Source organism: Pseudophryne corroboree, chromosome 2 (assembly GCF_028390025.1).
Source record: "Pseudophryne corroboree isolate aPseCor3 chromosome 2, aPseCor3.hap2, whole genome shotgun sequence".
Taxonomy (NCBI): domain Eukaryota; kingdom Metazoa; phylum Chordata; class Amphibia; order Anura; family Myobatrachidae; genus Pseudophryne; species Pseudophryne corroboree.
The window spans coordinates 1,035,418,933-1,035,443,759 of NC_086445.1; the positions used below are offsets into that span (position 1 = coordinate 1,035,418,933).

General features: G+C 48.2%; 1 long non-coding RNA gene across 1 annotated transcript; it reads right to left on the minus strand.

Moving 5' to 3' along the window:
- Positions 1 to 3,005: 3,005 nt before the first annotated feature.
- Positions 3,006 to 9,864, minus strand: LOC134988423 (uncharacterized). The gene is made up of 2 exons (XR_010193901.1): positions 9,589 to 9,864; positions 3,006 to 3,130 (listed from the first exon to the last, which is right to left on the minus strand). It is a non-coding gene; the product is annotated as an uncharacterized LOC134988423 (long non-coding RNA).
- Between the last annotated feature and the right edge of the window lie 14,963 nt (positions 9,865 to 24,827).

Here is a 24,827-nt window from a genome sequence, read left to right on the forward strand (position 1 = left end):
CATTCCGACCTGAGCTATTTTTTGCAGCGCTGCGATCAGGTCAAAACTCGTCAAAACTGCGCATGCGTATGCACCGCAATGCGCAGGCACGTCATACAGGTACAAAGTGGATCGGTGCTGGGCGATGGATTTAACGAAGAATCCATTTGCACAGCCGATCACAAGGAGATTGACAGGAATAAGGCGATTATGGGTGTCAGCTGACCGTTTTCAGGGAGTGTTTGGAAAAACGCAGGCGTGTCCAAACGTTTGCAGGGCGGGTGTCTGATGTAAATTCCGGGACCGGGCAGGCTGAAGTGATCGCAGTGGCTGAGTAAGTTCTGGGCTACTCAGAAACCTGCACAAAACTTTTATGTACCACACTTGCAAAGCGAAAATACACTCCCCCATAGGCGGCGACTATCTGATCGCAGCGCTGCAAAAAATAGCTTGCAAGCAATCAACTCGGAATGACCCCCATAGATCTATACACAATCCCTTTACTTATATTACTAGTATTATTGTCGTAACCATTTACTGATACGTACGTTGCCACAAAATGTTGCAGTGCTATACAATGGGAAATGGAAAATAATACATGAAATATACAGATCAACAAAAAAAAAAAAACAAATAAGAGAACATCCAAAAAGCATAAATGCAACAGCACCAATAGATAAAGCATACTGTACAGTAATAAGAAACAGTCAAGGTTCAGAGCATACATAAAGCAGAGTACGGAACGTGCGAGGTCATCCAAGGACAATCTGGTGTACCAGGCTGGAGCGGACAAGCAGACAGGAGTAAAGAGGACTCATGGGAACTTACAATGCTGGGTCAGATTGGCCCACAGGGGTACAGGGGGAAATTCCTGGTGGGCCCCACTGTTTGAGGGCCCACTCCCATCTATAGCAGTGCACTGAAATCATTGTTGAGGGTCAGTTACCTCAAGGAGCTTAACCACGGATGAACATAGGAGCTTGGGTCACTTCTATGGAAACTCCGCCAAGAACCACCTTCCTGCCAATCTAAAGAGGTGGTCATGACACAACCCTGTCCACTGTGGGCATTTTGTTGCGCCTGGGCACAGGGCCTAGTGACGAGACAGCCCGGCCCTGTCCACCGAAGTGCCAAGCACAGTCTCCGGGCTACTGTGTCCAAAGATGTATGGCCGCTCACAGGGATGGACTGGGGCTGTATAATGACCCTGGAATAGAGGGTGTGGTCACGGCTCACTCACGGTTTCAGTGTGTTGGGTGGCCGTGTAGAGTGTCGGGAGTCGGAGCTGCTTGGCCAGTGCGGCTGGACCAACCCATCAAGCCAATGGCCCTTCTGACATTTGCCAGAAGAGCCAGATGGGCAGTCCAGCCCGGGCCGCTCACATTGGAGGCCTAGCTCTATAACGGAGAAGCTGCATCTGATGGTGGCGTCTACAGACTCAACGAGACAGAAATGGAAGACGTAGCCAGTGTCTGTCTCAGAATGCGTGTGACTCTCGCTTATACGGATGTGTCCTCATACACCTAGCATGTACACGCCATTCCGCTTGGGACACCTGGTGTGACTGAGACACTCCGAGAGGTGTAACGTACCATCTTTCTCTTTCATTTGTGCATCTTATTCGTATTGCAAATGCAGCAACTCCATTTTGGCAGGACAGTCCCATTTTTCTAGGACTGTTCCGCTGTCCCACCCTTGGGTGGCAGTGTCCCGCAGTGTTTGTGGGTAGTTGGGAGACCTATCTCACCCGCTGCAGAGCAGCAGTGAATAGACGCGTCCCTCACCTGGAGAGAGGGACACGGGGGATTGTCAGCATGCCCCAAACAGCGGCAAAAACGGGTGCGTGGCCTACGATCGCAGTACTTCCTGCGAGGCCACGCCCTCTCCCAACTTTAGCTAGTTGGGAGATATACAAATGTTGCACATCAAACTGATCAGTGTAAATTAGCAAAGTAGGTTTTTTCTGCCGGAGCTTAATTAATGGGGTCTGCGGCCCCTGACTATCTTGCAGATCCAGAAAATAATTTTCCAAAATAGTCCGTCAGTGATGCCTGTTTACAAGCATTGATTTCATAGCAGCAACCTGTATATACTGGAAGATAATATTCTGCTGCATGGAAAAGATGCTGTGTAAAGGTTTCCAGCAGATTATCTCCACCAGGATCCCCCTGAGGCCGGCCCGCCTTATCACAGCGTCTCTCCTTAGCTCCAGGCCCTAGAGCGGCACTCAGCAGTTGCCTAATGCCCCCAGCCAGGATTATAGCATTACAACAACATGCAATATTTGTCTTTCAAAAAAAAAAAAATCAGTAATATTGGTTTAGAAATACCCCGTCTACCGCATACCAGTATAAAATACATAGACAATTCTTCTTCATTTTATATTATTATTAGGTATCATCAACTTACAGGTGTTTATGCTGCAGTTTTTGCTTATATGTTGAATTGGCGTATATTACGTGGCAGATTCTCTATGTTCGCATAAGCAGACGCAGCAATAGTTATTTAGGTGTCTTTCTAAGAAAGGAGAACAACCCAGTAGCAGGTAACGTTCTCCAAATTCTGAACTTGACAAGAAGGAGGTAAAGGGAAGACATCTGAGATTCATTTGAGTGGGTTCTATGGATCTACAGCACAGGACCCTAGAATACTTAAGAAATAAAGGTGAGGTCAGCATGGTCGGATCTAGATCCCAGGTCAGTATGGGTAAACCTACAGTATGGTCCTCTACAGCACCCTAGCTCCATGCAAACCCAGGTTTATAATTGGTACAGTACCTTGAGATGAACTCTGACTTTTCACTACCCTCTGGTCATGCAAATGCTCTCTGGCCAGTCTCCGAAGAAAGAATGCATAGGGTTTGCTTATCTTTTGGTTAGCTTCGGCCCTTGGACATGTGTACTCCTGTCATGTATGTCATGTATGTCATGCCTCTATGTGCTGTGTCATTTGTCAACCCAAACATGTTTTAAAAGTTGGAGTAGTTCTCAATGCAATAAGTAGGAAAGCAGACGGAACACAACAGAACATGTTATCTTTGGCATTTATTGCAGACAGTCTTCAGTTCCCCAGGTTCTGCCCAGATGACCTGTACACAGTGACAGACCTTGGCAGATTTTGGGCACATAACAAAGGTGACCTTTCCAGTGGCCTAAAATTAAGAGCATAAGAGAAATATTAAACATGTACACACACATAATACAAATAGAGAGAGCATCCTAGTGATTGCCATACAATACATATGGCACTCTGGTGACTACTATACAATAAAGAGGGCATCCAGGTGAAAACTATACAATACAGAGGGCACTCCAGTGAATGTCATACAATACAGATAGCATCCAGGTGAAAGCCATACAATACAGAGGGCACTTTAGTGGGAGCCATACAATTAAGAGAGCACGCTGGTGAATGCCATACAATACAGAGGGCATCCCGGTGAATCCCATACAATACAAAGGGCACTTCAGTGAGTGCCATACAATTAAGAGAGCATGCTGGTGAATGTCATACAATACAGAGGGAATCCTGGTGAATGCCATGCAATAAAGAAAGTATACCACAGTAGTAATTGACTTGTAAACAAAAAAAAGACTGTTCCTACAAAAATATGCAGACTTGGAAAGCACGGCACTTCCTTATCTATGTACATGAAGCTTTGGACTGCATAGAACCAGATAAATGAAGTAATCTCACAAGCTTTAATTAAATATGCCTCACCATTTACCCAGGAAAAAGTCATGTGCAGCAACATAGAGAGAAAGCATAGTCAGGTACAAGCCATGGTCAAAAGCACAGACAAATAGTGTAGGCAGGAACAAGGCATGGTCAGGAGCACAGACAAATAGTGTATGCAGGAACAAGCCATGGTCAGGAGCACAGACAAATAGTGTAGGCAGGAACAAGCCATTGTCAGGAGCACAGACAAATAGTGTAGGCAGGAACAAACCATGGTCAGGAGCACAGACAAATAGTGTAGGCAGGAAAAAGCTATGGTCAGGAGCACAGACAAATAGTGTATGCAGGAACAAGCCATGGTCAGGAGCACAGACAAATAGTGTAGGCAGGAACAAGCCATTGTCAGGAGCACAGACAAATAGTGTAGGCAGGAACAAACCATGGTCAGGAGCACAGACAAATAGTGTAGGCAGGAAAAAGCTATGGTCAGGAGCACAGACAAATAGTGTATGCAGGAACAAGCCATGGTCAGGAGCACAAACAGTGTATGCATGAACAAGCTATGGTCAGGAGCACTGACAAACAGCGTATGCAGGAACAAGCCATGGTCAGGAGCACAGATAAACAGTGTATGCAGGAACAAGCCATGGTCAGGAGCACAGATAAACAGTGTATGCAGGAACAAGCCATGGTCAGGAGCACTGACAAACAGTGTATGCAGGAACAAGCCATGGTCAGGAGCACAGACAAACTGTGTATGCATGAACAAGCCATGGTCAGGAGCACTGACAAACAGTGTATGCATGAACAAGCCATGGTCAGGAGCACAGACAAATAGTGTCTGCAGGAACAAGCCATGGTCAAGAGCACAAACAAATAGTGTAGGCAGGAACAAGCCATGGTCAGGAGCACAGACAAATAGTGTATGCATGAACAAGCCATGGTCAGGAGCACAGACAAATAGTGTATGCATGAACAAGCCATGGTCAGGAGCACAGACAAATAGTGTCTGCAGGAACTAGCCATGGTCAAGAGCACAGACAAATAGTGTAGGCAGGAAAAAGCCATGGTCAAGAGCACAGACAAATAGTGTATGCAGGAACAAGGCATGGTCAGAAGCACAGACAAATAGTGTATGCAGGAAAAAGCCATGGTCAGGAGCACAAACATAACAGTGTACACAGGAACAAGCCATGGTCAGGAGCACAGACAAATAGTGTATGCAGGAACAAGGCATGGTCAGAAGCACAGACAAATAGTGTATGCAGGAACAAGGCATGGTCAGAAGCACAGACAAATAGTGTATGCAGGAACAAGGCATGGTCAGAAGCACAGACAAATAGTGTAGGCAGGGCCGTAGAGAGCCACGACTGCCCCTGTAAAGGAGGTGTGGCTTTAAAAAGGGGATGGGACCTCCTCCCAAACAGGCGCCATATTCCCAGTGATATTTGGGAAGATGATACTGGCCACTAAAGAACAAAGAGTCTGGCAGAGTGGCAGAGTCTGTACTTTCTATGTGCAGTCCCTTTCTTCCCGAAGAGATCCACAGGAAGATGGCAGCGCCGCCTGCACGCTACAGGTATAATGGGGATTTACCGGGCCAGGGCCCCTCCCCCCCGGGCCCCTCCAGCAGCCCAGGCACAGGTTATTTGTACCCGCTCCCCACCCCCTCTCGGCGCCAGTGAGTGTATGCAGGAACAAGCAATGGTCAGAAGCATAGACAAATAGTGTAGGCAGGAACAAGCCATGATCAGGAGCACATACAGTGTATGCAGGAATAAGCAATGGTCGGGAGCACAGACAAATAGTGTAGACAGGAATAAGCAATGGTTAGGAACACAGACAAATAGTGTATGCAGGAACAAGCAATGGTCAGGAGCACAGACAAACAGTGTATGCATGAAAAAGCAATGGTCAGGAGCACAGACAAATAGCGTAAGCAGGAAAAAGCCAAAGTCAGGAGCACAGACAAACAGTGTATGCAGGAACAAGGCATGGTCAGGAGCACAGACAAATAGTGTAGGCAGGAACAAGCAATGGTTTGCAATACAGACAAAGAGTGTATGCGGGAACAAGCAATGGTTAGGAGCACAGACAAACAGTGCATGCAGGAACAAGCAATGGTCAGGAGCACAGACAAACAGTGTATGCAGGAATAAGCAATGGTCAGGAGCACAGACAAACAGTGTATGCAGGAAAAAGGCATGGTCAGGTGCACAGACAAACAGTGTATGCAGGAAAAAGGCATGGTCAGGAGCACAGACAAATAGTGTAGGCAGGAACAAGCAATGGTTAGGAGCACAGAAAAACAGTGTATACAGGAACAAGGCATGATCAGGAGCACAGACAAATAGTGTATGCAAGAACAAGGCATGGTCAGGAGCACAGACAAATAGTGTAGGCAGGAACAAGGCATGGTCAGGAGCACAGACAAATAGTATATGCAGGAACAAGCAATGGTTAGGAGCACAGACAAACTGTTTATGCAGGAACAAGGCATGGTTAGGAGCACAGACAAATAGTGTAGGCAGGAACAAGCCATGGTCAGGAGCACAGACAAATAGTGTAGGCAGGAAAAAGCTATGGTCAGGAGCACAGACAAATAGTGTATGCAGGAACAAGCCATGGTCAGGAGCACAGACAAACAGTGTATGCATGAACAAGCCATGGTCAGGAGCACAAACAGTGTATGCATGAACAAGCCATGGTCAGGAGCACTGACAAACAGCGTATGCAGGAACAAGCCATGGTCAGGAGCACAGATAAACAGCGTATGCATGAACAATCCATGGTCAGGAGCACAGATAAACAGTGTATGCAGGAACAAGCCATGGTCAGGAGCACAGACAAACAGTGTATGCAGAAACAAGCTATGGTCAGGAGCACTGACAAACAGTATATGCAGGAACAAGCCATGGTCAGGAGCACAGACAAACAGTGTATGCATGAACAAGCCATGGTCAGGAGCACAGACAAACAGTGTATGCAGGAACAAGCCATGGTCAGGAGCACAGACAAACAGTGTATGCATGAACAAGCCATGGTCAGGAGCACAGACAAATAGTGTATGCATGAACAAGCCATGGTCAAGAGCACAGACAAATAGTGTAGTCAGGAAAAAGCCATGGTCACGAACACAGACAAATAGTGTAGGCAGGGCCATAGAAAGCCACGCTGCCCCGGTAAAGGGAGCTTGGCTTTTAAAAGGGGGCTGGTCCTCCTCCTTGGCCAGCACCATTTTCCCAGTGATATTTGGGAAGATGATGCTGGCCACAAGAAAGCAGAGACTCTAGACAATCAGTGTATGCATTAACAAGCAATGGTCAGGAGCACAAACAAACAGTGTATACAGGAACAAGCCATCGTCAGGAGCACAGACAAATCGTGTACACAGGAACAAGCTATGGTCAGGAGCACAGACAAATAGTGTCTGCAGGAACAAGCCATGGTCAGGAGCACAGACAAATAGTGTAGGCAGGAACAAGCCATGGTCAGGAGCACAGACAAATAGTGTAGGCAGGAAAAAGCCATGGTCAAGAGCACAGACAAATAGCGTAGGCAGGAACGAGCCATGGTCAGGACCACAGACAAACAGTGTATGCAGGAAAAAGCCATGGTCAGGAGCACAGACAAATAGTGTATGCATGAACAAGGCATGGTCAGAAGCACAGACAAATAGTGTATGCAGGAACAAGGCATGGTCAGAAGCACAGACAAATAGTGTAGGCAGGGCCGTAGAGAGCCACGACTGCCCCTGTAAAGGAGGTGTGGCTTTAAAAAGGGGATGGGACCTCCTCCCAAACAGGCGCCATATTCCCAGTGATATTTGGGAAGATGATACTGGCCACCAAAGAACAAAGAGTCTGGCAGAGTGGCAGAGTCTGTACTTTCTATGTGCAGTCCCTTTCTTCCCGAAGAGATCCACAGGAAGATGGCAGCGCTGCCTGCACGCTACAGGTATAATGGGGATTTACCGGGCCAGGGCCCCTCCCCCCCGGGCCCCTCCAGCAGCCCAGGCACAGGTTATTTGTACCCGCTCCCCACCCCCTCTCGGCGCCAGTGAGTGTATGCAGGAACAAGCAATGGTCAGAAGCATAGACAAATAGTGTAGGCAGGAACAAGCCATGATCAGGAGCACAGACAGTGTATGCAGGAATAAGCAATGGTCAGGAGCACAGACAAATAGTGTAGACAGGAACAAGCAATGGTTAGGAACACAGACAAATAGTGTATGCAGGAACAAGCAATGGTCAGGAGCACAGACAAACAGTGTATGCATGAAAAAGCAATGGTCAGGAGCACAGACAAATAGTGTATGCAGGAACAAGGCATGGTCAGGAGCACAGACAAATAGTGTAGGCAGGAACAAGCAATGGTTTGCAATACAGACAAATAGTGTATGCGGGAACAAGCAATGGTTAGGAGCACAGACAAACAGTGCATGCAGGAACAAGCAATGGTCAGGAGCACAGACAAACAGTGTATGCAGGAATAAGCAATGGTCAGGAGCACAGACAAACAGTGTATGCAGGAAAAAGGCATGGTCAGGAGCACAGACAAACAGTGTATGCAGAAAAAGGCATGGTCAGGAGCACAGACAAACAGTGTAGGCAGCAACAAGGCATGGTCAGGAGCACAGACAAATAGTGTATGCAGGAACAAGCAATGGTTAGGAGCACAGACAAACTGTTTATGCAGGAACAAGGCATGGTTAGGAGCACAGACAAATAGTGTAGGCAGGAACAAGCCATGGTCAGGAGCACAGACAAATAGTGTAGGCAGGAAAAAGCTATGGTCAGGAGCACAGACAAATAGTGTATGCAGGAACAAGCCATCGTCAGGAGCACAGACAAATCGTGTACACAGGAACAAGCTATGGTCAGGAGCACAGACAAATAGTGTCTGCAGGAACAAGCCATGGTCAGGAGCACAGACAAATAGTGTATGCAGGAACAAGCAATGGTTAGGAGCACAGACAAACAGTGTATGCAGGGACATGGCATGGTTAGGAGCACAGACAAATAGCGTAGGCAGGAACAAGCTGTGGTCAGGAGCACAGACATATAGTGTATGCAGGAAAACGCCATGGTCAGGAGCACAGACAAATAGTGTTGACAGGAACAAGCAATGGTTAGGAGCACAGACAAATAGTGTAGGCAGGAGCATAGGCAGCCAGAGTGACAGTGACAGGCCGGCACACAGACTGTCACTTATAACATGCCTTGAAGACTGAGTTTGGGAACCAATGCTTTAAATTGCTTTTGTTACGTAGGCGATGCTGCGACATTGCAGGGTAATTTACAAGTACCGTAGTATTACAGTCAGCAAATAAAAGATTTTTCAGCTAGAAATTTGATACGGGCATTAAAAATAAGTGATGATGTACAAAGCCTGATAAATGACAGATTCCTAGCCAGTTCTTCCTCTGTTTCTACACCTCGCTCATCAAAGTGACACAAATCAAACATGTCCGTATAGCAAACTCCCACACGCCCGCCCACACGTTCCCAGATAAAGGACACAAGAGAAAATATTCCTCTTCCACCAGGTGTCTGCGGTACAATATTTGGACGGCTTCAGTTAATATTCCCGGAGCCTTTAACATGAGACAACTGATTTTTCATCTTGCATTTATATAGTGCAGATATCGTCTGCAATGAAACAACGCGTTACCTGTACATCCGCTGAGCATCATATTACAACAGTATCCGGATTAATGAACACAATAAATAAGCTCGCTAATAAAGAAATGAGTTTTGTGTGTTCAGGAATAGTAGGGTGGGAATTGTACGCCCCGCTAATGGTAAACTAAGGGAATTTGAGGCCTCACAGTCTGCACACAATGCGGCTCTGGAAGGGGCCCTAAGGCACAGAAGGAAGACAATTAATTTCTCTATCAGGCTCCTAGGCACAAGTTCAGGGGTCAGTAACCTGCTATAATGGAAGCGTTTATATCCAAGTGTTTTCATTATGAAGCGGAGCGTTGCGTCCCCGTATCCAGGTCGCAGCAGCTGCATTTTACTTCAGTTTTCAGTCAGTTTCATGGCTCCGGGGATATTAGACTGTGGTTTAGCCAGCTCAGGACAGAACACTAGCGAGGGTGAGAGGGATTATCATTATAGGGGAATAATGACAGCCGTAATATAGCGACACTGAACACTGGCTGTACAGAGGATGCGTGTTGTACTGTCTCTGGTTGCCACTGACAGCGGCCTGTTTGGGTTTTGATTTAGCCCCAGCAGAAATGACGCAATAAGGCCCAAAGTTTTGATACTCATTTTGTGGGAAGTTACCCAAAAATGTCAGCGCCTGAAATGGTACAGCAAGCAACTCTAGGATTTAAGGAGAGACCAGAGCAGACATCTCTGCCCGTAAAGATGCCCCCATAAATTCTATGGTGACTGGTAAAATGTCAGATGGCATTAGATTAAGCCATAGTAGCCTATGGGTTACCACACCACACATTTTACCAGAGAGGGGTGGGGCACATTACTGCAGGGGGACCCCACAGTTGCTGTCACTTTGCCTCTAGGCCTTCACCGGGGATTTTTCGGAAGCTCTATCCCAGGGGTGTGGTTCATCAAATCGACAGTGTCTAGGTCGACAATGTTTAGATCGACCACTATGGGTCGACAGTCACTAGGTCGACATGGATGGAAGGTCGACATGGTTTCTAGGTCGACATGTGCTAGGTCGACAGGTCTAAAGGTCGACATGATGATTTTTTTTTGTGTCGTTTTCTTCGTAGAGTGACCAGGATCCCAAATTAGTGCACCGCGTCCCCTCGCATGGTGCCTTCGCTTTGCTCGGCACACTTTACCGTTCCAATCGTAGTCCACGTGGATCGTTAAGTATGAAAAAATTCAAAAAAAGAAAAAAAATGTGAAAAACTCATGTCGACCTTTAGACCTGTCGACCTAGCACATGTCGACCTAGAAACCCTGTTGACCTTCCATCCATGTCGACCAAGTGACTGTCGACCTATAGTGGTCGACCTAAACATTGTCGACCTAGACACTGTCGATCTTCAGACCGGATCCCCTATCCCAGTTACCCTATAATAATAAATGTATGCAGTAATTTACATGACCTCATTGCGAGTAGGAGCGTGATTATCACCTGTCAAATGCATTAAACATGCTCTTTGTTATACATACAGTACACCAATATGTGGTCTAGTCAGTCATGGTAGTTAAGCATTGAACTCGTCACATCTATTGTTGGGTGACACTATCGGGGCAATTCATCATCCTGCATATGCCCTGACGGAGCTAACCAATCATCCTGCTTACCCCCTGACGGAGCTAACCAATCATCCTGCATACGCCCTGACGTAGCTAACCAATCATCCTGCATACCCCTTGACAGAGCTAACCAATCATCCTGCATACCCCCTGACAGAGCTAACCAATCATCCTGCGTACCCGCTGATGGAGCTAACCAATCATCCTGCATACCCCCTGACAGAGCTAACCAATCATCCTGCGTACCCGCTGATGGAGCTAACCAATCATCCTGCGTACCCGCTGATGGAGCTAACCAAACATCCTGCGTACCCGCTGACGTAGCTAACCAATCATCCTGCGTACCCCCTGATGGAGCTAACCAATCATCCTGTGTACCCGCTGACGGAGCTAACCAATCATCCTGCATACCCGCTGATGGAGCTAACCAACCATCGTGCATCCCCACTGATGGAGCTAACCAATCATCCTGCATACCCGCTGATGGAGCTAACCAATCATCCGATATACCCCCTGACGGAGCTAACCAATCAACCTGCGTACCTGCTGACGGAGCTAACCAATCATCCGGCATACCCCCTAATGGAGCCTTCCATCCTGTGTACCCCCTGACGGAGCAAACCAATCATCCGGCATACTCCCTGACAGAGGTAACCAATCATCCTGCGTAACCACTGACGGAGCTAACCAATCATCTGGCGTACCCCCTGATGGAGCTAACCAATCATCCAGCTTACCCCATGACGGAGCTAACCAATCATCATGCATACCCCCTGATGGAGCTAACCAATCACCCTGCATACCCCTGATGGAGCTACCCAATCATCCTGCATATCTGCTGATGGAGCTAACCAATCATCCGGCATACCCCCTGATGGAGCTAACCAATCATCCTGCTTACCCCCTGACGGAGCTAACCAATCATCATGCATACCCCCTGATGGAGATAACCAATCATCCTACGTACCCACTGACGGAGCTAACCAATCATCTGGCATACTCCCTGACGGAGCTAACCAATCATCCTGCGTACCCCCTGATGGAGATAACCAATCATCCTGCGTACCCACTGATGGAGATAACCAATCATCCTGCGTACCCCCTGACGTAGCTAACCAATCATCTGGCATACTCCCTGACGGAGCTAACCAATCATCCGGCATACTCCCTGACGGGGTTAACCAATCATCCTGCGTTTCCCCGGACCAGTGCCGTTTCTAGCACGGGGCGCCCGCCGCGGCACTTTGCATGTCCTTATCTCCCCCTCCCGAGCACTCCTGCTTGGGGCGGAGTTTCGCGGAATGACGTGTTCGCGTCGTGACATCACGATGCAATCGCGTTATTCCGTGAAACTCCGCCCCCTGAGCAGGAGTACTCAAGAGGGAGGAGGAGCAGACAAGCCTGGAAGGAGGAGGCGGCCGGCGCGAGGGAGGTGAGGCGGCCCGACCCGAAGAGCGAGAAGATCTTCTATGTAAGTAGTCTCTCTCTGTCTCCCTTCCCCCCCACTTGACACCTGCCTGCCGTACTGTGTAAAATGGGGACACCTGCCTGCCGCACTGTGTAAAATGGGGACACCTGCCTGCCGTACTCTGTAAAATCAAAATGGGGACACCTGCCTGCCGTGCTGTGTAAAATGGGGACACCTGCCTGCGTACTGTGTAAAATGGGGACACCTGCCTGCCGCACTGTGTAAAATGGGGACACCTGCATGCCGTGCTGTGTAAAATGGGGACACTTGCCTGCCGTAATGTGTAAAATGGGGACACTTGCCTGCTGTAATGTGTAAAATGGGGACTTTTGATATTTTTTTTCCCTGTGGTGGCCGTGATGATATCAGTTGAGGCCACGCCCACTTTAATGAGACCACACCCATTTTAATCAGGCCACACACCCTTGTCGGGAGCACATTTTTTTTTATAGCAATGGGGGGGGGGGGGTGCATTTTGAAATCTCGCACTGGGGGCCAAATTGGCTAGAAACGGCCCTGCCCCTGACAGAGCTAACCAATAGCCGCTGTATATGCAGACCCCAGCGTCCCTGCAGTGTTACGGTCTGGAAAAAACAGTCAGGCCCTGAAAACAGTTTTATGAGCTCAATGTACTTAAAAACCCGTGGAAACAACTATTTCCTCGTGTCTAACAGACCCATACTGTACACGCTGATGAATAGGCCACTAAATGCCACCCTACATGCGCTCTTTCCATTCATTAGAGTATCTCGTTCTGGGGGAGATATATCAATCCTTTGAGAGAGATAAAGTGGTGTTGTTGCCCATAGCAACTGATCAGTGTGTAACGAGACTGTGCTAGATAAGCAACTACTCCCCTTTAATGAACCATCTGATATGTCTTGTTTGCATTGCAGGCTCTTTATTGGTCTGTGGAGGATCCTGTGATGAGGCGGCGATAGTGACCCGGTTGCTGGGATACAAAGCACTACAGGTAACCGCATTGTCCCCAGCGACTGACTCCTGACATGCTCCATCCCGAGGACACTCTCTGCCGTAGTCGGGGGTCGATTTATTCTGCTGTATCTCGGTTGTTATGGCAACAATTGAGCGATCTCAAGTTGTTCTCCGGCTTTTTATTCTACATAGTGATCGATTGGCCTTTATTCTGTTGTTGCATTGCTTGGTGCGTGTAACTGCAAATATATCTCACCTTCACCTGCGATTAATAGCCTAATTACATCAGTTGTCACCTTCACCTGTCCCCACTGGGTGCAGGTCTCGACTTGCACTGCATATTTTTATTTTCAATTACTAAAAACAACTAAAATCACAGAATTTGGGGGTGTTTTTGTTCCTACAGTATTATTAACCTCAATAACATTCATTCCCACTCATTTCTACTCAATTTTGACCACCTCACAGCTCACAATATGGTTCATAGGCCAAAGGCTGGCTAAACGAAGCGACAGAACAGCGGCATAAACACACGGCAGTTACTGTAAGAATATAGCGCTTCTAAAGGCCTGTACACACTGGCCGATATATCGGCCGTTCTCTTGAACGGCCGATATATCGCGGGTCCGTCGGCCAGTGTGTACGGCCGATACGTCTGTGAACTCATTCACAGACGTATCGCGTCGGCCCCGCAGCACAGCTGACGGCCAATATATCTAACGATATATTGGCACATCGCTGTGTGTGTACGGCAGTCGGTCGACCGCCCGTACACATGCTGCGGCGGCCGGCGGTGATTGACAGCTGAACTGGGCGGGCTTGTGTACACGCCCGCCCAGTTCATGACGTCAGTCCCCGATGGATCGTGCAGTGTGTATGCACAGCACACTGCCCGATCCGTCCATAGATATATCTGCAGATCAATTGATCTGCAGATATATCTTTCCAGTGTGTACCCACCTTAAGAAATATTGCAGCACAGCAGCCGCAGACGGGATGGCAGTTTAATAAACTATACGCCCCCATAGAAAGAATGGTTTCAAAAGAAGAGGTCCCAGGGCAGTACAGGGAAATGGAAGTGGCGTAGTAGAAGGCAGGTAAAGCGTTGACTGAGCGATTGATTGAATTGATTAACTGATTAAAATTGATTAATTGATTGAAAAATATGATTAATGTAATTAATTAATTTAGAAAATGAAAACAACAATCTGTTTTGCAGCCACTGAGAATAAAAAAAGGCCATAATAGAGCATAATAATAATAATAAGAAGAAGAAGAATTATTATTATTATTATCATTATTATTAACAACAGTTACAATTTCAACAATGATAAAAACAAACAAGGTAATAGCAAACAGTCATAGAGGTAGGAAGGCCCTGCTCACAAACTTACAATCTGTAGAGTACAATGTTAATAGCCAAGGATTCTTGACAAGCGTTGAAACTGATTAATTCATTTGTTAATTAATTTCATTGATTAATTTAGAATAAAATAAAATCACAATCTGGGATAGTAACAGTGACACCTACTGAACATTATTTTGAAGGCATAGGGAGAGCCGGATCACCGGCAGAACAGAAACACTGCACGCGGGAATAACTGGTGTCGAAGGTGCAATGGAAACGGGCTGTGACCCAGGTCTGACCCGGGTTGGAACCGTGTTCCAAAACCCAGGTTGGTCCCAGGATTAAGGTGGTACACAGTGACAGACAGTGCTGCAGCCCAGAGCCCTAGTTCACTGATGACACTGAGTGTGACACATTAGCCCATGTCCCTTAATCACACTCACTCTGCTGTTCACCCCACACCCTACTCCTCCAGCGTCCTGTGTTAAATTGCGCATGGACCACAAGGGAGGGACTTTTATTGACTCCAAAACACGCAAGATCCGACGCCGGGAGGATGAAGTTTTGCCTCGTTTTTCAGATCCAAGCTTGGCGGGGAAACCTAGCCCAGGCTTGGAAATACTTGGAAACGCCGAGTTCAGGTGTGTTCAGTTATCGGGAACACGGAATGGCACATCTCTGCTTCTTAATAACATTGGCAGCATATCATGTTGATTATTTAATTGGTAGGGGCCCCACAAACCTTAATCCGACTCTGGCCAGGAGGACCCAGATTCCTTCATTGGCAGCTATCCCAGATATAATATAAAATACCCATCTACAGCTCCAGTCACTCCTACCAGACTCTCCATTGATTCCATGAATGATTCAGTAACTGATAAAGTTATAAATTCAGACACATTGCAATTTACTGTTATCACTTGTTACAAATGATAATCGGTGCTCCAGTCAATCAGCGTCTAACTGTCATTTATTTATTAGCAGTCTCTTATATAGCGCAGCATATTCCGTTGCGCTTTACAATTAGAACAACAGTAATAGAACAAAATTGGCTAAAAACAGACAGACATAGAGGTAGGAGGGCCCTGCTCGCAAGCTTACATGGGTTTGAAATATGACTGGAGCTGATTGGCTGGAGCATCATTTATCATTCATAACGAGAAAATCGCTCTTTGTTAAATCTACTCCTTAATCCTGAGCCACGGTCAACTGTTAATTGCAATAAACTCTGCTCAACCTGTAGTTATCTGGGACAGCTTTCCCTACTTGGATTGCGTATGAGGAAGATGGAACGAAACACAGGGATTTCTGGCCCATTGAGCAAAAGACGCGTCATGGCTGCATTCCCATTCAGCGATTTATTGCTGAATAATCAGAAATGCTGCAAGGTCTGATTGAAAACCCCTTTGTCATGTGCGGAGGGAGGACTTGGCTCAGTGGTTAAGAGAACCAACGACACTGGAAGATTTCATTGAAGTGCTGCGATTGTAATCATGCAGACGGTAAGCTTCATTGGGCACCAGTGGATAAAACGACAGCATGTCTGTAAGAACGCCCAGCATCATTCATTTTTATTTATATCCCTTAACCACTGAGCCAGGTCCTCCCACCACATAGCCTGAGCAATAATCGTATACTCTCTGTATTCTTATGGGATGGTTGCCTCCCTATAAAACTCTGCCTTGGGACGTTCTTAGGCAAAGCGGTCACAGTTTCTAATTTCCTGCCATATGTGTTGATCTTGAAAATGGCTTGTTCCCCCATTAGCTGTGACCGGGGTCAGACTGGTATTGGCAAAGTGACATCTCCTATAAATTTCTCCAGCGAGGGAAGCGCACTTCCCCCGAGACCTCGCTTCTCAATTTCTGCTTTATCTCCCTCGTGGCGCAGAACCATGAATTACAGCTGCTAAAAGTTTATGGCACTTATAAAATAACTAGATGGAAATGCTTTCAGATCCCTATTTATGTACCTCTGAGGATCTGCCGGGAAGAAATACGGAACCATTGTTGGAAGTCGGTCTTCTGTTGGCAGCTTCCGTCTGGCCGTCCCCTTATTGTGCTGTTTATTCATTGTTTATCGTCACTTCTATCTCCAGTGACTTCTGCTTAGATATGTGGCAACAACAAACTTTGGGAAGCGATGATACAGGACCTTACGATCCGGAAATACCATTACACTTTATATACCCCGTGGCAGCCAATCGGCTTCTGTCATTTTTCAAATACAGCCTATAACATGGCAGCTAGGAGCTGATAGGTTGGTACTTTAGCTCTCTCCACTGCAGGGGCTGATGCACGCGCAGTCTGCGTCAAACGCAAGTTGCACCGTGTTATCTCTTGCATCCAACTCTGAATCGTATAGTAAGGTTCGAAGGGGTCCTTATAATTATTGCTAGAGATGCAACAGACAAGTGAAAAGTGCAGATTATAAAGTGATAGGTTAAACAGTAACAGGAGGCAAGTAGCATTCCCTGTCCCCAAAGAGCTTGCATTCTAAATACATGAGCAAACCTAGGGGTATATTTACAAAGATTCGTGTTTTTGCCGTTTTTAAGGGTGTTTGATCTCGAATGGTATCGGGTGCATTTTACTGCAACTTTTTGAATCCTGATACGGTCATTCACTAAGTTGCCGACTTTTCCAAATTCGTATTTTCCGATGTCGATGTGATTCGTAATGTCAGGCAGTGTTTTACGGGAGTAATGAGTAAAATACTGCCTGACAAAACACAAGGAATCCTGGCCGGATCTGTGAGATCCGTGCAGGGCTTCATTGTGTACCTTTAAAAAGGTGTTTAAATTGTTTTAAAATCTGAAAAAAATTGCGTGGGGTCCCCCCTCCTAAGCATAACCAGCCTCGGGCTCTTTGAGCTGGTCCTGGTTGAAAAAATATGGGGGAAAAAATGACAGGGGTTCCCCCTATATTTGATCAACCAGCACCGGGCTCTGCGCCTGGTCCTGGTGCCAAAAATACGGGGGACAAAAAGCGTAGGGGTCCCCCGTATTTTTGGAACCAGCACCGGGCTCCACTAGTCAGAGAGATAATGCCACAGCCGGGGGACACTTTTATCTTGGTCACTGCGGCCCTGGCATTAAATCACTCACTAGTCACCCCTGGCCGGGGTACCCTGGAGGAGTGGGAACCCCTTAAATCAAGGGGTCCCCCCCCTCCAGCCACCCAAGGGCCATGGGTGAAGCCCGAGGCTGTCCCCCCCATCCAAGGGCGGCGGATGGGGGGCTTACTCGTGGTCAACCGCTGACCGCAAAGTTCCCACCATTGGATACAATGGAGCGCCTATGCGCTACATTGTTTCTTCAGTGCGCAGCCTCAATCACACTACAGGAGCGCACAGCCAATCAGGAGAGTGCCACGACGTGGCGCTCCCTGATTGGCTGAAGGGACCCTCTTTGACAGGAGTCAGGGGGGGTCCCAGCAATCGGGGAAAGGGGTCCCATGTGTAAACATGGGACCCCTTTCAGTGCGTGGTTCGGCTTTTTCGGTTTGTTTTTTTTGCCAAGTACGTGGATTACAAAGAGGACAGAAGCTACCCTGGATTATGTGAGTATAATTTTTTTCTCAGGTACCCCGTGGAGTCTACATGGAGAAGTGGACCGAGCCTTGTGTGAACATAGGTAAGTATGTATGTATGTATGTAGGTGTGCATGTATGTAATAAAGTTTTTGTATTAGTACTACAGGTACCAGCGAACCCGTTTCCCCCCCGCATGCTGGTACTTGTGGTTCTCCAAGTACCAGCTTGCGGGGGAGGCTTGCTGGGACTTGTAGTACTGCTACAAAAAACAATATTCTATTTTTTTCACAAGGCTATCAGCCCCCCATCTGCCTCCCTTGGATGGGGGGGGACAGCCTCGGGCTTCACCCCTGGCCCTTGGGTGGCTGGAGGGGGGGACCCCTTGATTTAAGGGGTTCCCACTCCTCCAGGGTACCCCGGCCAGGGGTGACTAGTTAGTGATTTAATGCCAGGGCCGCAGGGACCAAGATAAAAGTGTCCCCCGGCTGTGGCATTATCTCTCTGACTAGTGGAGCCCGGTGCTGGTTCCAAAAATACGGGGTACCCCTACGCTTTTTGTCCCCCGTATTTTTGGGACCAGGCACAGAGCCCAGTGCTGGTTGATCAAATATGGGGGAACCCCTGTCATTTTCCCCCCCATATTTTTTCAACCAGGACCGGCTCAAAGAGCCCGAGGCTGGTTATGCTTAGGAGGGGGGACCCCACGCAAATTTTTTTCCCAGTTTTTACACTAAACACACCCTTTCCCATAGATAACCATGCACAGATCTCACTGATCCGTGCATGGTTATCCAAACTTGACTGGAAAAAGCAGGTCTATTTTTTTGCTGCTTTTTTTAACGATTCGCAACAAAATACACCCGCACTTGAGCACTCAGAGACTAACACCCAAATACGAATGAGTAGTGAATACCCGTGTTGTATGAAATAATAGCCGCGTTTGACCGATGGTCTATTCATTCGTATTTCTGAACTTTGCCAATCAGACCATTACGAATAACCCAAACACTGCCGAGATTTGTGCTTAGTGAATTCCCGTGTTGGGACTTAGAAAAAAACCACAAATCGGACAAACTCGGATTTTTAGTAAATATTGGCCCTATTGTCCAAAAATTTGAGAATTGTGTTACTGGGCAGGTCATTTCATGGAAGCCTTACAGGAATGGTACAAAATAAATATAACCATTTTGGAAATAGCATCACCTTTACCGCTGCTAGACGTCCGAGCCACGAGACCTCATGGAACATCAATGAGTGACAGTGCCGTAACTAGGCATTTTAGTGCTATGTGCTATATGCCAGATAGGGGCAGTGCGCGGCGCAGGCAAAAAATTATATAGGGGCGTGGCTTCATGGGGAAGGGGCGTGACCACAAAATAATACCAATTCATATTACGGTACTCAGTAGTCTCCATTATTTAAATTACGCTGCACAGTAGCGCCGCTACACCAGGTAGAGCCCCTTTTTACACATTACGGCAGACAGCGTCCCCCTTTTTACACATTACGGTAGACAGCGTCCCCTTTTTACACTTTACGGCAGACAGTCCCCCTGTTTACACATTACGGCAGACAGTCCCCCTTTTTACACATTACGGCAGACAGTGTCCCCTTTTTTACACATTACGGCAGACAGCGTCCCCCTTATTACACATTACGGCAGACAGTGTCCTCTTATTACACATTACGGAAGACAGCATCCCCCTCATTACACATTACACATTACGGCAGACAGCGTCCCCCTCTTTACACATTACGGCAGACAGCGTCCCCCTTATTACACATTACGGCAGACAGCGCCCCCCTTTTTACACATTACAGCAGACAGCGTCCCCCTTTTTACACATTACGGCAGCCAGCGTCCCCCTTTTTACACATTACGGCAGCCAGCGTCCCCCTTTTTACACATTACGGCAGACAGTCCCCCTTTTTACACATTGTGGCAGAAGAGAGAGAGAGAAAGAGAGATATACTCTCCCCGCTGGCAGTCAGGCTCCTCGTGCTGGCAGCGATCCCGGGCAACCGCAGTGGAGAAGGAGGAGGAGGGAGGGGGACTGGAGCTGCAGTATCGCTATGTAATTGGTAGTAGCGCCGCTGCAGCAGCCCCCTCTCCTTCCGTATTGGCTGCCCGCCGCTGTGAATGCTGGGATGAGGGAACCACATTCCAGCATTCACAGCAGCGCCGGGCAGCCAATACGGAAGGAGAGGGGAGTGCTGAAGCGGTGCTGCTACCAATGACATAGCGCTGCTGCTGCTCCAGTCCCCCTCCCTCCTCCTCCTTCTCTGCCTCCAGCGCTGCTGCTCTCCTCCAGCGCGGCGCACGGCAAAAAACTGGTGGCTTGTAATCAGGGCCGGTTCTTGCCCTTGTGGTGCCCTGGGCAAAAAAAAAAACAACCACATTAGGGGCATGGCTTAATACAGGGGCGTGGTCAGTTATGCCCCCATTTGTAGCACCGCTGAAAGAAAAGAAAAAAAAAAGTATACTTACATCCCCGCTCCTGATTCCAGACCGCTGCAGACCTCCGCCGGTGCCGCTCCTCTCCTCGGATGCATAGACACTAGAGGTCAATTATGACCAGTAGCGTCTGTGCCACAATGCTGTGCGGTGCGCGATGACGTCATTGCGCACCGCACAGCAAAGGTCCTCTCCACGAAGGAAAACTAGACGTGTAGCGTCTGGTTCCCCTCACAGAGGGGGACCGTTGGGGGGGGGGGACCACGGGGGGCACAGTGGCGGATCTTGCCATGGTGCGGCGCCCTCCGGATGGTGGCGCCCCGGGCAAAAGTCCTGCTTGACCGTGGCAAGATCCGCTACTGCTTGTAATTAGTCAATTTGACTCATTACAAGCCACTGGCCGTGCGCCCTCAGGGTAACTGCGCTGTGTGCCAGGCACACCTGGAACACAGGTAGTTACGGCGCTCATGAGTGATAAAACTCCTTGTGAATGATAAAATTCAAGTGGCCTAAAGGATGTCCATTTGACCGGCGACCCGCATCCTCTTTATGAGGAGGTGGATCCAGCACTCCCAGGGAGGTTAGGATTAGGCTGCGGGACTAGGATTCAGTGCTCCTGGGGAGGTTAGGGTTAGGCTCCGGGTAGAGGTTAGGGTTAAGCTGCAGGACTAAAATCCAGTGCTCCCGGGGAGGTTAGGGTTAGGCACCGGGGAGAGGTAAGGGTCATACTGCAGGACTGCGATTCGGCGCTCCTGGGGAGGTTAGGGTTAGGCACCGGGGCGAGGTAAGGGTCATGCTGCAGGACTGCAATCCAGCGCTCCCGGGGATGTAAGGGTTAGGCACTGATGAAAGTTTAGTGTTAGGCTGCAGGACTACGATCCAGCGATCTGACGGAGGTTAAGGCTAGGCTCCGGGGAGAGGTTAAGGTTAAGCTGCAGGACTACAATCCAGTGCTCCCGGTGGAGGTTAGGGTTAGGCTCCGGGGAGAGGTTAAGGTTAAGCTGCAGGACTACAATCCAGTGCTCCCAGGGGAGGTTAGGGTTAGGCACTGGGGAGAGGCTAGGGTCACACTGCAGGACTACGATCCAGCGCTCATGGGGAGGTTAGGGTTAGGCAGTGGGAGGTGAGGGTTAGGGTAAGGGGAGAGGCAGGGGCAAGGTTCTTTAGCTCACTTGAATCTAGACTCAACCAATAGAGCAGCTTTAGGACATACCATTAGAAATGCAGAACACCAAGTAGCGAAAACCATTGGCAAATATTCTTGCTCTGGGGTTAGAGAAGAGCGCTAGGATAGAGTCCAGGAATCGTCCCTGACACTCCAGAACCGCCATTAAATAGCCTCCATGAGCCCATCAAACACCTTCTTGGCGTCCGGGGAAAGCATCAACGGAGGCACTTTTCTATTGAAGCCTTGTTGCGGTGGCCTAAGTCAGTCAGTGGGTGACTTATATTGTATCATTATGGCCTTGCCCCCATAGGCTCAAAGCAGAATTGGACAGAGGGGGCGGAGCCATGATGGCGTGATTTGCAATGCCCCACGTGGTCTCCTGATGTCATCATTATCTTTGTTTCTCTGTTATGAGTGTATAATATTAATAAAAATGTTTGAAGCAAATATATAACATTAAATACACGGAGGGAAAGAGGAGTATATGGAATTTCTCTGCGAGATCTTGCAGTGGTATTCATCAAAGACATGCTTGGACCTTTTTTACATCCTAATGGCTATCAGTCTGACACTGAACTCAGCCAATGAGACAGAAATATCACATTAGACAGAGAGGGGTCTGCAGACATAGCCCGGGGTTCCAGGAGATGGAACTGCAGATAACAGCCCAGAGAGACAATGGGGGAAAGGTTACAGGGACACGTGCAGACATCTCCTGTGGCACACTGCGGTAGAAGAATAACTCTGAGGAGGAATTCTTACAGACAATTCAGTATTGTGTTGTTTTGTTACCGTGACACAATATGTAATAACAACGTAATAACCTGTGCACCAGAAACCCACATGGAATAACCTAGAGAAAACTAAAGGAGAATGTTACATGGAAACGTGGCTGTTGTTGTGCAGCCTGGTGCAGCTCTTCAGATATTGGCGGTAGGAGCCTGGAGTGGGCCTCCATCTCTGTAAGGGTCTGGCACTCCAGTCCCCACAGTCCCCCCCTGATGGCGGCCCTGCATCCATGGACATGGTCTCCGATAGGAACCCTTCTCTGGGTGTATAAAAGTGATACCATCACTTTACTTTCAATCTCGGGACCCTTGTTGCGCTTCTCCATATGCGCAGTCTAAGATGGCATTAGTTGGGGCCATCATGGAGAGTAGGAGTGGCTTAACTAGTTTGAAGAGATATTTTAAAGCATAGGCATTCCCATCTTATTCGTGCAGAGTGGAGGGGGTGGTGCTGTCTATGCAGCAGGAAACCCACCCCTAGTGTGCCTATCAGGGATGGTGCAAATGAGCAACCAGAGTCTGCTTTTCCCGTTGCATTTTTCCATGCTGGCAGCATATTTGCTCATTTTGCGGTAATCAGGTCTAGTATGTGGATGGGTCATATTTCCTGAGTATTTTTCTTTACATCATAAAATAAAATATATATTTCTCTGACGTCCTAAGTGGATCTTGGGACTCCGTAAGGACCATGGGGAATAGCGGCTCCGCAGGAGACTGGGCACAACTAAAAGAAAGCTTTAGACTACTGGTGTGCACTGGCTTCTCCCACTATGACCCTCCTCCAGACTTCAGTTAGAATCTTGTGCCCGGCTGAGCTGGATGCACACTAGGGGCTCTCCTGAGCTCCTAGAAAGAAAGTATATTTTAGGTTTTTTATTTTACAGTGAGATCTGCTGGCAACAGACTCACTGCAGCGAGGGACTAAGGGTAGAAGAAGCGAACCTACCTAACTGGTGGTAGATTGGGCTTCTTAGGCTAGTACTGGACACCATTAGCTCCAGAGGGATCGACCACAGGACCCGACCTCGATGTTCGGTCCCGGAGCCGCGCCGCCGGCCCCCTTACAGAGCCAGAAGCAAGAAGTGTTCCTGAAAATCGGCGGCAGAAGACTTCTGTCTTCAACAAGGTAGCACACAGCACTGCAGCTGTGCGCCATTGCTCCTCATGCACACCTCACACTCCGGTCACTGATGGGTGCAGGGCGCTGGGGGGGGCGCCCTGAGGGCAATATTACACACCTTGGCTGGCAAATCTACACCATATATAGTCAGGAAGGCTATATAGGTGTAAAAATACCCCTGCCAGAATTCCAGAAAAAGCGGGAGAAGTCCGCCGGAAAAGGGGCGGGGCCATCTCCCTCAGCACACTGGCGCCATTTTTCCCTCACAGCTCCGCTGGAAGGACGCTCCCTGGCTCTCCCCTGCAGTGTCAAGCTACATAAGGGTAAAAAAGAGAGGGGGGCACTAAATTTAGGCGCAGTATATATAATATAAGCAGCTATAAGGGAAAAACACTCATTTATAGTGGGATCCCTGTGTTATATAGCGCTCTGGTGTGTGCTGGCATACTCTCTCTCTGTCTCCCCAAAGGGCTTTGTGGGGTCCTGTCCTCTGTCAGAGCATTCCCTGTGTGTGTGCGGTGTGTCGGTACGGCTGTGTCGACATGTTTGATGAGGAGGCTTATGTGGAGGCGGAGCACATGCCGATAAATGTGATGTCACCCCCTGCGGGGCCGACACCTGAGTGGATGGTTATGTGGAAGGAATTACGTGACAGTGTCGACTCCTTACATAAAAGGTTTGACGACATACCAAATATGGGACAGCCGGCTTCTCAGCCTGTGCCTGCCCAGGCGTCTCAAAAGCCATCAGGGGTTTTAAAACGCCCGCTACCTCAGATGGCAGACACAGATGTCGACACGGATACTGACTCCAGTGTCGACGACGATGAGACTAATGTAACTTCCAATAGGGCCACACGTTACATGATTGAGGCTATGAAAAATGTGTTGCACATTTCTGATGTTACCCCAGGTACCACAAAAAAGGGTTTTGTGGAGAGAAAAAACAACCAGTTGTTTTTCCTCCATCTGAGGAATTAAATGAAGTGTGTGAAGAAGCGTGGGCTTCCCCCGATAAGAAACTGGTAATTTCTAAGAGGTTATTAATGGCGTACCCTTTCCCGCCAGAGGATAGGTCACGTTGGGAAACATCCCCTAGGGTGGATAAAGC